The 15,091-nt window shown below is 40.7% G+C and overlaps 1 protein-coding gene across 1 annotated transcript in view; it reads left to right on the top strand.

The window, feature by feature from the left end:
• The window catches only part of si:ch73-335l21.1 (insulin receptor substrate 1-B), a 65,843-nt gene that overhangs the window by 37,295 nt on the left and 13,457 nt on the right, over positions 1-15,091 (top strand). The gene's annotated exons all lie outside the window — the stretch shown is intronic.

Genomic DNA, 15,091 nt, shown 5'->3' with positions numbered 1-15,091 from the left:
GAGGATTTTCTGTATAAAAAAACTGCTTCAAATGAGAAAATTTTAAAAATGTCAACGTAGTGTTTCTCACAGAAGTACAGTGTACCTGTGGCTGGGATTAAAACCTTGAATACATTATTACTCTACGAAGCTTCACCCTTACTGTTTCCCTTCTCCGTGTCTGATATGGTGACAATGTTAATCAGCAGCACGTTATAAAGACGCTGATGAAGTAGGAGACGCACATGGCTGTTGTAAACACAGAAAAGCATAGAACTGAGATTAAAGATCTGTCATATGGATCGGCACTATGAATCGGCTCCTTGTCACCGATATCTGATCTAGCTTTTTGAGTCCGATCTAGCCGATATCCGTTACCAGGATCGGATCTGTGCATCCCTAGTTGTGCGTTTTTATGTAATGTGTTGTGTTGTGGTCTTTGCAGTGCGTTTTCTAAATGCTGTGCATGTGTTGTCAAATTGATGAAGATGTTTTCTTAATTTGCTTGTGTTTTGTCTTTTTGAATGTGTTTTCTTAAGTTGCAGTGCTGTGAGCTCTCAGGGCCACCGTACGATAGAGCAGATTGTCGTCGACAGAAAGCAGCTGTGCGTTACTTTTAAAACAGTAGAAAGTATTGATTGATTGAAACTAACAAGACTGTCAGATACATGACAAAATTATTTGTGTCTGAAATCTGGTTTGTGAGGATCTTGGAATCTTTTAGCTAAGACTGAACTTAAAGCTCCCGTGAGGAACTTTGCTTGAGTCGATTTTGGCGCCTACTGTGGATAAACTGCTACCTCTTGTTTCGTTGCCGATTTTGTCCTTTACATTTTTAAAGCAGTGTTTGTATTCAACAGATACTCCCTTCATGATGTTTTTTTGACACTCAAATGTACACTGATGATCTTGTTTGCATGTGTAGTTCATAAAAAGACATCCATATGATTTGTAGTCTGTTTCACGACCAGCTGAAAACTCCTCACAGGAGCTTTCTGGAGAATTCGGATATCTCATTATTCATGACTGAACTGCTCTTTTCAGCAACAAATCTCTTAATGCTCTTGTGTTTGCAGTCTAAGCGTCTTGCTCAAGGGCTCCTCAGAAGTAGCTCAGTCGTGGTCCTTTCCCTTTGTGTGTGTGTCTGAGTGTCTTTTTGGTGAACTGCCCGGGTGAGCGCATGCTAATTAGGTAGTAAAACCTCGGCTCATGGCTCAGTACTCTGGTCATGTTTTGACTGACTAGTGCCTTATTCACATGCATTTGGCACACAGACAGACACATTCAAGAACGCAAACACACACACACACACACATACAAGAGCACAGCAGCAGGGTAATGAATTGTATTGGCAGCCTGGTCAGTCAAAGAGGCGCCGCTGGACAGACTAAGTGTGTGTGTGTTTGTGTGTGCGCCTGTGGACCTTCACCATCGGACCTGTCATTGGTTGTGACAGAAAAACACTTATTATCACACCTGTGCATGCTTACCTTTCCACTCAGGGCTCTTTAGTTTAATCAATAAGTTCCAGTTTGTTTCGTTTACACACATGCATGTCAATACACGCACACACATACACAAACACACACACACACACACACACACACACACACACACCGGTCTGGAGGCTGTTGCTCCTAATAGGAAAAGCTGAAGACCAATGATCCAAGCCAATCACCTTTCAGGAAGCAGGGATCAGCCAAAAGCTCCTCAACTAATGGCCAAAGTTACCTTCACTGACCTGGTTCTGGTCCATGACGGACACACACAAACACACAAACAAACACACACACACACACACACACACACACTACTCCCATCTCTTTTGTCAATACAGTTTTGCTCCTTCTGTCTCAAACAAAGCCCCCCTTCCTCTCCACTTCACTCTCCAAACCTCCTCTTCGTCTCTTCCTGTCTTTTCTCTCTCCGTCTTTCATCAGACTTTTTAAGTTTTTAATTTTCACACCAGATCTTTCTTCGTATTTCTTATAACCATGTTCCAGAGATTAAGAGGCCTTAAAGAGGGTGTGTTTGTGCTGAATGAATGAATGAATTCAGCTGTGTGTGTATATCACAGGAGAGATTTTTTGGTCCCTACACTCACAGAAGTTAAGGTGAAGCCTGTAAATGTAAGCTAGCTCTCTTTAACTTAATATAGCGCTACTGTAGCCAGGAGATATGTTTTAAATCAGTAACTTTTTGACTACATTTGATATGCCTGCTTATGCTAGCTTTGATTATGCTAGCTTTTCCACCGAGGCAGTTTCAGGGCCGGTTTGGAGCCGGTGCTCAATTGAGAACCTTTTTTTTTTTTGTTTCGACTGCGAAAGAACTGGCTCCTGGCCAGGAAAACAGGTTCCAGAGCAGCACAAACTCCTTGCCAGTGTCACCAACTCCTCAGGGAGAAAAGTAGCTATTGGCTGTCCTGAAAGTCACTAGAAGTCGCTAAATGACTTCATTGCCTAATTTGCATAATCTGAATTGTAATAGACGCTGTCAGAGAGACATCTAACGTTGAGGGAGAGACAAAAAGAGGTTAAAAACACCCTAGATATGTTTATAACTACACTTAGGAGCCTACAAAAATCTAAGTAAAACATTAAAATTTTCAATAAAATCATTTTCAAGATATTTATTGCATACAATAAATAAAAATCGCATCCGCTGCTCCTTTAGAACAAAAAATGCTTTCATTTCAGACTCTCCAAAAGTCTCCATTTAACACCAGAGAAAGTCGCGAGATTTGTTGCTAGTCGCTAGAGGGGTCTGAAAACTCACTTAAAAATAGCGACAAAGTTGCTAAGTTTGCAACACTGCTCCTTGCTGGTCTAGAACTGCGAACGTCAGGAACGGGGGATGAGGGGCAAGGGGCGGGTTACCGTGACCAAGAAGACAAACCAAAAGAGTTTCCGCCATTCTCCTGCACGAAAAAATAACAAAGACCAAGCTAATGGATTTCAAAGCAAGACAGTGGTCGGTCGAGGAAACAAGCTACCTCCTTGCAGTTTGGTCCTGGCAGGAGATCCAAAACAAGCTGGAGGGATCGACCAGGACTAAATGTGAGGGAAAGTTCGCACTAGTGCTGCTGGGAAAAGCGGTCACGTAGAAGTGACATCATGATGTGGCTCTTCCACAGGCTTGAGCGGGTGGAAAAACAAACTGGTGCCGAGTTGGTTCACAAGTTGAACCGGCTTCGAACCGGCCCGAGCACGAGCCCGGGACTAGAACCAGGTTCGTGTTGGTCGAAAAGGGTTCTAAGTAAACACTCCGGTATTAAAATCTCACATTCACCACACTGTGCAGTGGTTTTAAGAATTGATTCAAACAATATCTTAAACTACTGTGAGGATAAATGTATGTATAATTCCTCACATCCTTACTGACTAGCTAACGTGTTAGATATCGTCAAAGAGCACCCCCTTAGCATCTAAAACAACGCACAGTTGATTTAGAGAGTCCGTTTTTCAGGTATTTGGTCATAAGCTGAAGTACTGTATGAATTAGAATTGTAGTAGTAAACCATTTTGTAATGTTATTTCAGTCTGGAGCGACGTCGTGGAGCAACACTGCCAGCCTTTGAGCCAGCTTTGAATAAAGAGGCCAAACATTCTCTCCTTCCAGTTTTGCAATTATGAGGTTTAGCTGCTCGTTGCTGTTTTATAGGATTGCAAATATCACAGGTTTGGAAATGGACTGTTGGCTAAAGAAAACAGGAACATTTGAAAACATCTCAGAAGGTTTGGGAAACTGGGACAAGCATTTTCCAGCGTTTTCTAACCTCCTGTAGTCTTAATTATTTATCAATGATAGAAAAATGTAGCTGATAACTGATAAGCAGCTCTTTGCAGCCGTATGAGGTTAAATAGACACGTCCTTCTTCCACTGTGTGCACTGCGTCTCCTGTATGTGCGCCTTGATCTGTATGTATTCAGTGTGTATATACTTGGCAGTGTGCCAGCTCCCTGTGCAGACATGATCCCGTCTACAGAGCGCTGATTGTGCGCTGTGGTATGGGATGTATGCCGGGCTCGGGGAGCGTCGGGCGCTGCAAAAGAGAAAGGGAGCAACCACCCACCAACCCAACTGGGGTTCACTGAGGGCACAGGAGGAGGAGGAGGAGGGGGGGGGGGGGGTGTTTCCCTCCTTTCACACACACTCCTTTTGATTTGTTCCCTCTTTTTTTTCTCTTCTCCTCCTTCTTCTTCACACTCTCCCAGGAAAACATTTTGAGTTTTTGTGTTCCCATTTTTGGGTTCTTTTCACTCAGTGTTTGTCTCCCGGCCTCTTTTTTTCTCTCCTTCTCACGTATAAATTTCTCTCCACACATGGTTGTCTTAATGTCAGCTCCTCCGTAGTGTTTCCCCCCATGTCTCTGCAGTGATATGTGTGCGTCTGACTGTGTGCCGCGTTGGATTCAAGACCACGGCGTCGCTCAGCTGCTGCTCTTCTTAACTGGGTTTGTCTGTAAAGAGCTTATAACCGCGGGCATGGGAGAGCACTAAGCTGATTAACGTCTACTAACGAGCCACTTCTCACATGGAGCCCGTGTTTGTGTGTGTGTTCTTCTGTGTGGTGATATTGTTTGTTTGTGTGGTGCTAGTACGTGTTTGTGCGTCTGTATGTGTGTGTGTTGAGCATCTTGAGCAGCGCTGAGACCAGATGGATCAGGTGGAAGAGGTTAAGGGGATGAGAGGAGGTCAAAGTTGATCTAGGGGTTAGTCGAAGTGCTGACGTTGATGATAAGGTGAGAATCCAGTTAAGACTCCTGCAGAGGAGGTCAAGTTATTCTCAGAGGAGCTGAATCGGGTTTTTTCCTCACTCTGACCTGTCTTGATCTGACTAGACTGTGGGAATCTTGCTTCATTACGGTAATAACTCCTGGTGACCGTTTTGGGGAGATAGTGACCCAGAGAGATCGTCATACACCGCCTGAACACACTTCTCTGAGAAGGTCTTCAGTAAACCAAGCCGCACAAATAAACTTGGCTGTTTGTTAAAGCAACCTGATAAATGTTAGCATTCAACTTTGAAGTTGAGAGAGTCCTGAGCCAAAGTTGAATTTCTTTACTTCTCTCTATAAACTTCATCTTTGTTTTTTTGATTCACTTTATGGCTGGATGTAAGTGTTACATTTAAAAATGACCCCTCAGGATTTTTTCAGGTGTTAAGCTGAATTATCCTTTTTTTTAAGGGCTCTCAAGTCTCACGTATTTCAACCTGTTCACACGCTCACACGCCACACTTTGTATTTCTCATGCAGAATAATTACTAGGACAACGCCCACTAAGTTGCACCGTTTTTCCTTAAACTGTGGAACAAGAAGGAATCAAGTGGGTTTCCCGTAGAGTTCAGAATGAACTTGCCACGCACCAGCTAATCAAAAAGAGAGAAAGAAGTATAGCTACCCAACAATTGCATCACTTTATCCGGGTAAAACAACACAACAACGTTACGTTCCAAAGAAAAGGATGCACATGTGCAATGCAGACTGGTTAGAAGACACGGTCTGAATTCCCCCCGCTGCCAAAATCCCCCCCCTGCTGCCAAAATCTCACTCTGAACCTTGAGAGCCCTGTTTTTTGAGCCCTGTTTTTTGAGCCTTTCTTGGCGGCTTCAGGACTTGTGAGGGGCTGCGAGCGGAGCTGCCATTAGCTTGTTTCTTGGTACTCGGCTCATATTTAGGGTTGGGATTATTTCAGTGTTTATTGTTTAGGAACAGTAGCCACAGAAGTCTCTTTAATAACAGAAAACAAGGTAATTAGAAAGGCCAAAGTACTTAAAAAAATGTGTCTCTCCAACGCTCTGGGGGCAGCTGGCTGAGCTGTTAGAACTTTCGCCAACTAGCTAGCTAACGTTCTTCCTCAAGTTGCATAAAAAGGTGATTACACACTGCCCATTGCTTATTCAGTGTTTTTTAACACTAAATAAACAATCGATACTCTATATTTTCTAGAGGTGCACTGATGACAAGTTCTTTGACTGTTTTGATGTTCCATTTTTCTAAGGTCCAACCTGTCATTACAGATTTTCGCCGATTTCATTTGGGTTTTTTTTTTAAAGCTACTATTGACAGCAGAATATAAAGTTTTTTTCATACCTTTCCTTCAGTTAAACTTAAAGTTCAAAGTAAAACATTTATATTTCTGCCACAATTTATGGATGAAGTGTCTTTCCATATAAAGCAAAACCAAAACTTTATTAAATTATGCATTAAATAGTAAAATTTTCTGCATGAAGCTAATATTATTCTTAGAGTAGAACACCCTTTTTAACACTGTTTTTAACCCTTAGTTTTTTAATGTAACTCATTTCTAAATCAAATAATAGAAAGACCAAAGTTGACTTCGTCACTCTCAACATACGTCCTACAAAGCGATATCGTTCAGATGTCCCACTGTCACCAGGAAAAAATGATAAAATGATACTTTAATAGGTTTTTTTCAACATCTGCAGTCCTTCTCCAGCCCTGGAGGAGCACACAGAGTTATATCTTTCCACCTTCAACATCACAACAAGCTTTTGATTGAGCGTAACCGAGAAAGTTTCCAGAAAGTACATCAATCATGCAACATAGCTTAGTTTTGATTAACTGCTTATTAATGTAAATGAGTTACACAATGATATCATTACCGGAGACAGTCACAGAGTTTAGCTCAAAGAATCAACGCTTCAGTGTCTCCAACTTGTCAAAAGACAGTAAAATGTATATTTGCATGAAGTTGGATAAAGGACGAAATGTTTATATAACATTTTTAATCAAACTTCATGAAAAGAGTTTTGAGAACTTTGTGTGAAGTCAACAGTTGTGTTTAAAAAGAGGAACAAACCCTCACGGGAACAGAGGGGCCACCGTTCAACAGATTGCTCAACTCTGACTGCCTGGAGGGAAGCTATTGGCAAAACACATACACACACAACACACACACACACTGTGCATATTTAAGTTACCTAACCCTCCCACATGGACCAGGGTTCACATTCACTGCAGCTCTGTTCAATGTGATCAGGAACCCAAACTGACAAAGAATCAAACATTCAGCTCAGAAGAAACATCAACAGAACATTTCAGATCTGTGCATATCGAGTGGAAGTCTAGGGTTTAACCCCCGCTGTGTCCCTCACACGCAAAAAAAAGAACCCATATGCTCTTCATCTATCTGTTTATACATGAATATAGAGAAAACTCAATATTCAGCCCTCTGACCAGAACACTCTCCCTGGTCATGATGATTGAAACCTTCTCTGTGGTGATTGAGAACAAGAACAAACAGTCCCTCGACCCGCCTTATGTAACTCATCAGTGCGGATCGAATGAAGGAGCACTGATGTTTGCTCACCGTTGCCATTATTGGCCTGAGAACGGTCGTTAACCTTTAGAGCGCTGCCTCACCTTCACGTCGCCTCAGCGTCAGCAGCGTAACCGAGGCCTCAGCGGAACAACTAACAGCTTCCTGTGCTTTGCAGGGTTTACTTCATTAAATTGCCCAATTTGCTGCGGGGCTCAGGATGTGTGTTTTTCTGTGTGTGTGCGAGTTTGATGCAGAGGGTAATGTGTGCAGGAACATTGCTTTTCTGAATGGAAATAGTTTTCTTGGGGTTAAATTGATTTCCTGCTTTGGGAGACGAGCTTGAACCTTGAGGTGCAGATCCATTATCCAATTAATTCAAGGACTCATTGACAGAATGTGACAAACCATATCTCTTAATTATCAATGATTTCAATCATTTACCATGACATGGCTACATTTATGATTTTTTTTTGTCATTATAATTGAATACCTTTCCTTAGACTTTGTATACACTGAATAATTTAATTTTGTTTGGCTAGGTGTCAAAAGATAAAGTGACAAAATACGCTAATAGACTGTGCGTAGTTTTAATTTTGACATTGGTGGGGACATAGCCTGTGTATCCGGCTGCAACAGAAACAGTGTTTTGCATTCATTAGCGGTTGCCTATGAGGCGGGACTATTTTCCTCTGGTGACTTACACTTTGTTGAAATAGCTTCTATGTCCATCTTTCTTTTCTTGCCTGCCGACATCTTAAGACATGAGTGCACCATCAACACTGAAATCTGCAAACAAAACAGCCTACAGGAAGCTCAGCCAATCAAAAAGTATTTGGGAAAGGATTTGACTCTTTGTGTGCCGCATGAAGAGCATTTGTTCTCCCTTCAACCTTAATATTGGTGGGGTACATTTCAGCCATTGTTTGAGATTGGTAGGGACATGTCCATACGGTCCATACACAATTCTACGCCATTGGCTTGCCAACTGCATCAATTCTTACTTCTGAAATTGACGGCAGTTTTAGTAAAGTAATCCCTCAAATATCACACAGAAGTAAAGAAAAAGGCAACTCAGGTTGAACCATAAACTGAAAATACAGATGTAGAAAGTAGATGTAGTCAGCTGTAGCTAGCAAGCATAACAGTTAACAGCTAACATCTTATTTAAAAACTTCCTTCATTTTTAAAAACTGAACCCTGTCAAAAAATGTAAGCTGAGGGGTCCCGATATTGTTAGTCTAAATTTTAGCATCTAACAAGACACATTAGTCACCTTGAGAAGTCTTTTACTGACACGCAGCAGTTGTGGGAAGTTAAGCTAGGTTGCTGGTTTCATTATCTAGCTGAGCAGCTAACTTCTAGCTAACATTAAAGCAGACATGTAAGCTTTTTAAGCCATTCCTTTCACTTTTCGTGTGTTCTTTTTCAAGTTTTAATAAGACTAAAGACAGCTCTCTCCAAATATTTTAAAGTTAGATTAACAACATTTAAACCCTAGCTATGATTAAAGAGATAATAGAGAGGTTTGGTGGCAATCATTTGAGAAGTTATAGTTTAGGGTAGAAAAGAATATCCATATGGCAGTATAGCTTTGCTCTGACTTGTGCATTACAATAATAAAGTTACATTTTAAGTAACCCTCCTGTTATGTTCGTTTCTCCAGAACAGCAATAATGTTCTTGGTTCAGTTTTACCTGGGGCATATTCAATTATCCACCCAAAAATCCAAATAAATTTTTTTTTTAATCTCATCTTTAACTCCATTACTAACCATTTAAATCAATCTTTAGTGCAATGGTGTTCTTTATTTCTCACAGATCATGGTTCAATGAGGATAACTCACTTGTTTTTCCTGAAAATTCATGTTAAAACTTTTTTGTAATACATATCGGAAAGTACTGAATATAAATACAATAGTTTTACATGATTTAAATTTTTAAATTTTTTGTTTTACGTGTTTAATTTTATTTTTATGAAGTGATATTGATAAATTAACATGAGAAACCTCATGCTGCCCAGATTTTTATGCTGTATTTAGCTGGTTTGGAAGGCATATATTGCTTAAAATGGACTTTAAAAAGGGTCAATTTAACCCGCAACATAACAGGAGCATTAAATTAAAAAATACTAATTATTTTATTTTTACAGTATTATGAAGTAGCCTCTTATTCCCATTCTTGGTAATAGTTATTTTTCAGCTTTGTGTCATTGTAGTTTATTAAAGTATGAACAAATACTACTATATAATCAAAATATAGATTTATATCTGTATTTTTATTTACGTTTTTTATTCTATGCAGCTGTGTGTAGCTAACAGTTTCATCCTGGGGAAAGAAACAGTCTCCGGGTATTACATCATAAAACTGTTGTCTTTATGTTCTTACAAACATCCTATGGCTAACAGGGGTGGAGTCAGGACTTGTAGTCAACCCTTTGGTGATGCTTGAAGAGTGTCTTTTAGTAGCCAAATTCTAATTAGATCAACATATAAAGCATGTTCTACCTCTGTTTTTTTAATCATTATTGAGGCCAAAGCTCCACCACCTCTCCGGTGTTGGCAAAGAAAATAAATCTAATTTGAATTCAGCGGCTACACCAGACTTTGCCAGCCATCGTGTCGGCCTGGATTTGTTTACTTGCCACTCATGTGCAAAATTTAAATGAGGTGGAAACCAAACCCGTCCAGCTCAAACTGGCACTGTGTTTATGTGAAGGTTTGTGGTTGTAAATTTCCGCCTGCTCTTATGTTTCTTTACACTTGCATTTAAATGAGCGTCATCTATGTGTTTAGTTTGTGTTCGCAGGCCTGCAGTGTAGACTCAAGCCGTCTCTTCATGTGAACATCTTAAATGTTTGTGCTTCTGGGAAACTTGGATGTTCTGTTTCTGTTACTCAGACGGAGAACACGGCTGAAATATACAATTACACCTGTCCACAGCCGCTAACACAATGTTCTTCTCGCTGCGGACGTCACAGCACCTCACCAGAGCATTAAAAGCCTCTATTTGGTTGAGGAGAGGAAATTAAACGCGCACATCTCTCCTGTTTACTTATTAGACTTACGTGGTGAAGAACAAACAAGCTGAGAGTGGATAGACAAGGGATGATCGAGGGGCGGAACACTTTATGTATCGGTGCATGCACACTCTCTGCTGCATTTCATTTGGCTTTGATGAAATTGTTTGTATTCATGACCAGTTGTCATCCAAGGGAGAGGAGGGAAAAAGTGGCGTGTTCGCACGTGTTCCAGTTGTCGTACACCAGATGATGGTCATGCTTGCTGTATGTGTGAATGCATGGCCTTCTTCTGCACGGGCTGGAGGCTTTAAGAGGAGTATCTGAATATGAATCACACTCCCTTGTCCTTAACACACACACACACGGAGGTAGTTATTTCATGTGCGTCATAGTGCTGCTTGTTTACATGATGTGGGGACTTTTTATATCCACATGGTTCTTCTTGATCTTAATGAGCAGAATGTTTACAGTGGATTGGCCACACATTTCTCTCTTCATCATCCTTTTTTGTTCCACTTCTGTGTGCAACTGTTGTCCACTCACAGGCCAGGACACTAACCAGCCACCACCATCGCCTCGCTCCACTCCACTCCACACACACACACACACACACACACAAAACCAAGCACATACTTATTTCCTACAGGCTTGCGGTTCATTGACTCATACATTACGCACACGACCAGCATATCCTGTCATTGTGCCACTTGACACTTGCATATGTGTCTCCATTTAAGTCTCTTTAAACGCCGTTTGTTTTATTTCTGCTGTTGGTTTCGTGTTTCTGCATTCATGTTTGACAGAAATACAACCACACGTACAGAAGGAACATACCCGTGGTTTTGCATGTTTTCTCAAGTTTGCTCCCAAATCGCTTTTGCTTTATGCCACAGCTTAGCAAAGTTTCTCCATTTCAGTCGCTGGCTTATTGCCACACAAGAGGGAAATGTATCAGCAGGCATTGTGGTTGTATAATCGGTTGTAATGAATATCCAGCCTGCAGAATTTTCTTTTCCGAGTTATATTATTTATTGGATAAGTGAAGCTAATCAGCATTACAAGGCAGGAATTATGCAAGTCTGTACAAAACTAAAAGCAGAACTGATGTAACTGTGGCAGAAATTACAACTCAAGCAGTGTTTAGCGTCCACCGTGGGATTTTTTTATCCTGTATATCAATGGAGCAACAACAACAACAACAAATAGGAAGCTGTGTCTAGAAAGCAAGACAACAAGGTGAATAAAGTGAGTCATACAAGAGCGTTTGGTACATGGAGTTCTAAATAGATGGCACGTCACAATAGATAGCATCTCGTAGCAGGGTGCGTTTTGGCAGTATTTAAACTTGCCTGAAACCACTCGACAGGAGCGTAACCAACACAGACATGTGGACGTTAACCTGCAAGCAGGATCGAAGGCTGGTGGTGCTAGCTCTGCCGTCCTTAGTCCTGCTCTGTAAACCAGTTTGACATGGTTAACCCGCGGACTCTGTGATCCAGTGCTTAGTCATGTTCAATTAATTCTTCAAAATTGTTTGAAGTGTTTTCTAACCTGTACATTATTTTGTTGGTTGGAAGTGAAATTTCTGTATAAAAAACACAGGGAATTAGATTCTTTGGAAAATCCATATATACATTATTTATTTACATTTTTTTAAGCTATATTTTTGGGCTTTTTAGCCTTTATTAGATAGGACAGCTGAAGAGAGACAGGAAATGTGGGGAGTAGAGAGTGGGGGAAAGCATGCAGTAAATGGTCGACCGGCTGGGAGTCAAACCGGCGACCTCTGCGACAAGGACTATAGCCTCTATACAAGGGACACTTAGACCGCTAGGCCACCAGTGCCCCATATCAACAATTTTTACAAAATGTTGACTAAAGAAAACCTAACTTTTATGAAGGAAAGGGAACAAGACATCCAAATATTAAATTTTCTGCCACTTGCCTTAAAAAAAACTAGCAAAAATGCAAGGAAAAATGCATTATTTTTAGTTGAGATTGAAACATACAAAAACATGTAATCAATGAAATGGGCGCGGACTTGGACTACTGGTTAAATTGCGCGCCCATGTAGCGAGCGGCCCGGGTCCAAATCCAGCCTGTGGCTCCCTTCACGCATGTCATTCCCCCACTCTCTCCCAGTTTCCTGCACTATCCACTGTCCTCTCCCTCTATCAATTAAGGTGTAAAAGCCCCAATAATATAACTTTAACAAAATTGAATCAATTAAATAATGAAATAAATAATTCAATACTGTTCCAAATATATAAAATCTGCCATCCATTCAAAAGTACTCTGCAAAAAAAAAGCAATTCTATTTATATTTTCAACTCAACTCATACTTTATTGTTGTTCATCTTGATATCTTGTAAACAGATGAACAAAATAGCATTTCTCACAGATCTGGCGCTAAATAGTTCAAAGACAAGAAAGTAGTTCCCTTTCTAAGAATTGACCACTTGCCCAAACATAGTAAAAAAATATATATTCAGAAATAATGTTCTGCTAGCCGATGGATCTGAAATGAGACGACAAAGTGGGGACTCAAGTGTAATTTTTAGGGTTTTTACGTCCATATTGGTTGACTGAAGTGTTGGAAACATAGTCTCACCCATTATCATTTTTACCTCCTTTTTAGTCCACCTAATTTCCAACACTAATGCCTGTGGGTTAATTCCTGAACGTTTCCTTTATTTAAAATTACTTGTTGTCATTATTACTGAAAAATATTGATTGGTTCACATTTAAAGGTGGAACTCAACATCTCATATTCTTGGTTTTATTTCACATCCAGTCAGGTTGAATTAAGAGAGCACAAAGTTTGAGTTGTACCTCTGGCCCAGAAAGATCCTGTACTTACAAGAATGAAGCAAACTTCAATCTTTTGTTGTAAACGTTGTGAACAGAGATGTATTCTGGAGCCTGCGTAGAGGCAGAGGACTCTCTTTATCTACAGGTAGTTTATTTTCTCCTCCTGTGGAGACGTGGTCGAGGTGAGAGGTGAGCGTCTGTAGCGAAGCCTCCAGAAGCTCCATGGATAAATATTTGCGATACATAGCGGCCAAGTCTGCCTGTCTACCCACACTCACTCACACTCACACACAAACACACACACACATACCAACTCCTGCACACATGCAGGCTGACGCTCATCCACGCCTACACACATCTCACAGTCAGTCCCAGCGTTTGCACACACATACGATATCACACACTCCTGGTTCCTCCCTGCCCTTTATAAAGCAACATGTAGAAATTTAATCTGTGTGTGTGTTTGTGTATATTACGCTGTTGCGGTGTGATGAGGCAGGGGTCTCTATTAATAATTACACAATTCATCAACAGACTGGAGCAGAGGGCAGAGATTGGCACATAGACACGCACACACAGGCACTGTGAAACACAGATTAGCATCAGTTTCTAAACACACAGGAGATGTGATTTCCAAACGCAGTCTAGATGCCACACTGTCAGCTCCTTGGCGTGTCTCTTCTTCATGAACCAATGGTTTGTCAATTTGACTCTGTACCGGCTGACTTCTCTCTGGTACTGTAGGCCAAAGAGGACCACTAACACTGCTCAACACAAAGAATCAGCTACAACAAAGTAAGATGTTTCAATTTAAGATAGAGATCCTGATATCAAAATCCAAACAGAAAACATCATTAAACTAATTCAAATGAAACATCTTGCAGGATAAGGTTTGCCACTGTTAAAAAACTGGAGTTTTTGGCCTTTATTTATGGGACAGCTGACAAGACACAGGAAAAGCAGGGAGCAGAGAATTGGGGAATACATGCCAATAGTCGAGGCTGGAAATCGAACCAGTAACCGCAACGACAAGGACTATAGCCTCTGTTTATGAAGCGCATACCTGACCACTGATGGTGGACTTCAACCCGCGGTCGAAACGCAGACAACAATGGGGGCACAGGAACCTTTTATTTCTTGGGGAAAGTAGCTCTGGGGGCTAAAGACCCTGGAACTCGTGGTCGAAATGCACCTATTGAGAATCCGTGCCTTGGAGAATGCAATAGAAAATTTCTGCAGTGTGCTGTTTATCACTTCTTGTGACACCTATCCTGTAGCAGAAGTTCCACACATTAAAAATAAGCACATAGAAATAGTCAAGCTTTATACTGGTGGTCTAGTTTGTTTAAATACATTATTTAGAGACATCAAAATTAAATTTAAGTCTGTTTTTTTAAATCAGTTAAAACTCCTTACAGGAGCTTTAACGAAAAGTGTTGTAATGGAAAACCCATAATTATGACACAGTTAGCAGATACAGTTTATAGATGGTAACCACTACGGTGTGTGTTAAATTTTGATTACAGGCTGAAAACAACTCATTCATTTAGCATGTGCAATAGCTCAATACTTTTGTTACTTATGTTTGCGACTGCGTCTTCGCATTGACCGTGAGGAAATCATTTACACTACGAGTAAAAACCTCTACACAGGAAAGCGACAACTGAACAGTGACGTTGATATTAAAATCAATGCTTACTAACTTTAAAACTGGATTATGTGTTTGTTACACTCTCATGTGACAATTTGATTCCTGTGAGGGGATGGCCTACCTCGCCACTCTATGGAGAGTCCATGATGAAATATTGATTCTTCTGCTAAACCATGAGCAGCATCAGAGATCAGGTCTGGCTGAGGGAACACATTTTAATACCCGTCATGCAGTTTGTTCTTGTAGGTAATTTTAAAGAATTGCACCACCATGTTTCACATTTCAGTCGTGGAAAAACTGCAGCAGTCCAGCCATTAGAGCATGAGGACATCTCACCTACTCA

This window comes from Notolabrus celidotus, chromosome 23, assembly GCF_009762535.1.
Source record: "Notolabrus celidotus isolate fNotCel1 chromosome 23, fNotCel1.pri, whole genome shotgun sequence".
NCBI lineage: Eukaryota > Metazoa > Chordata > Actinopteri > Labriformes > Labridae > Notolabrus > Notolabrus celidotus.
This window is presented reverse-complemented; position numbering and strand designations above follow the sequence as displayed.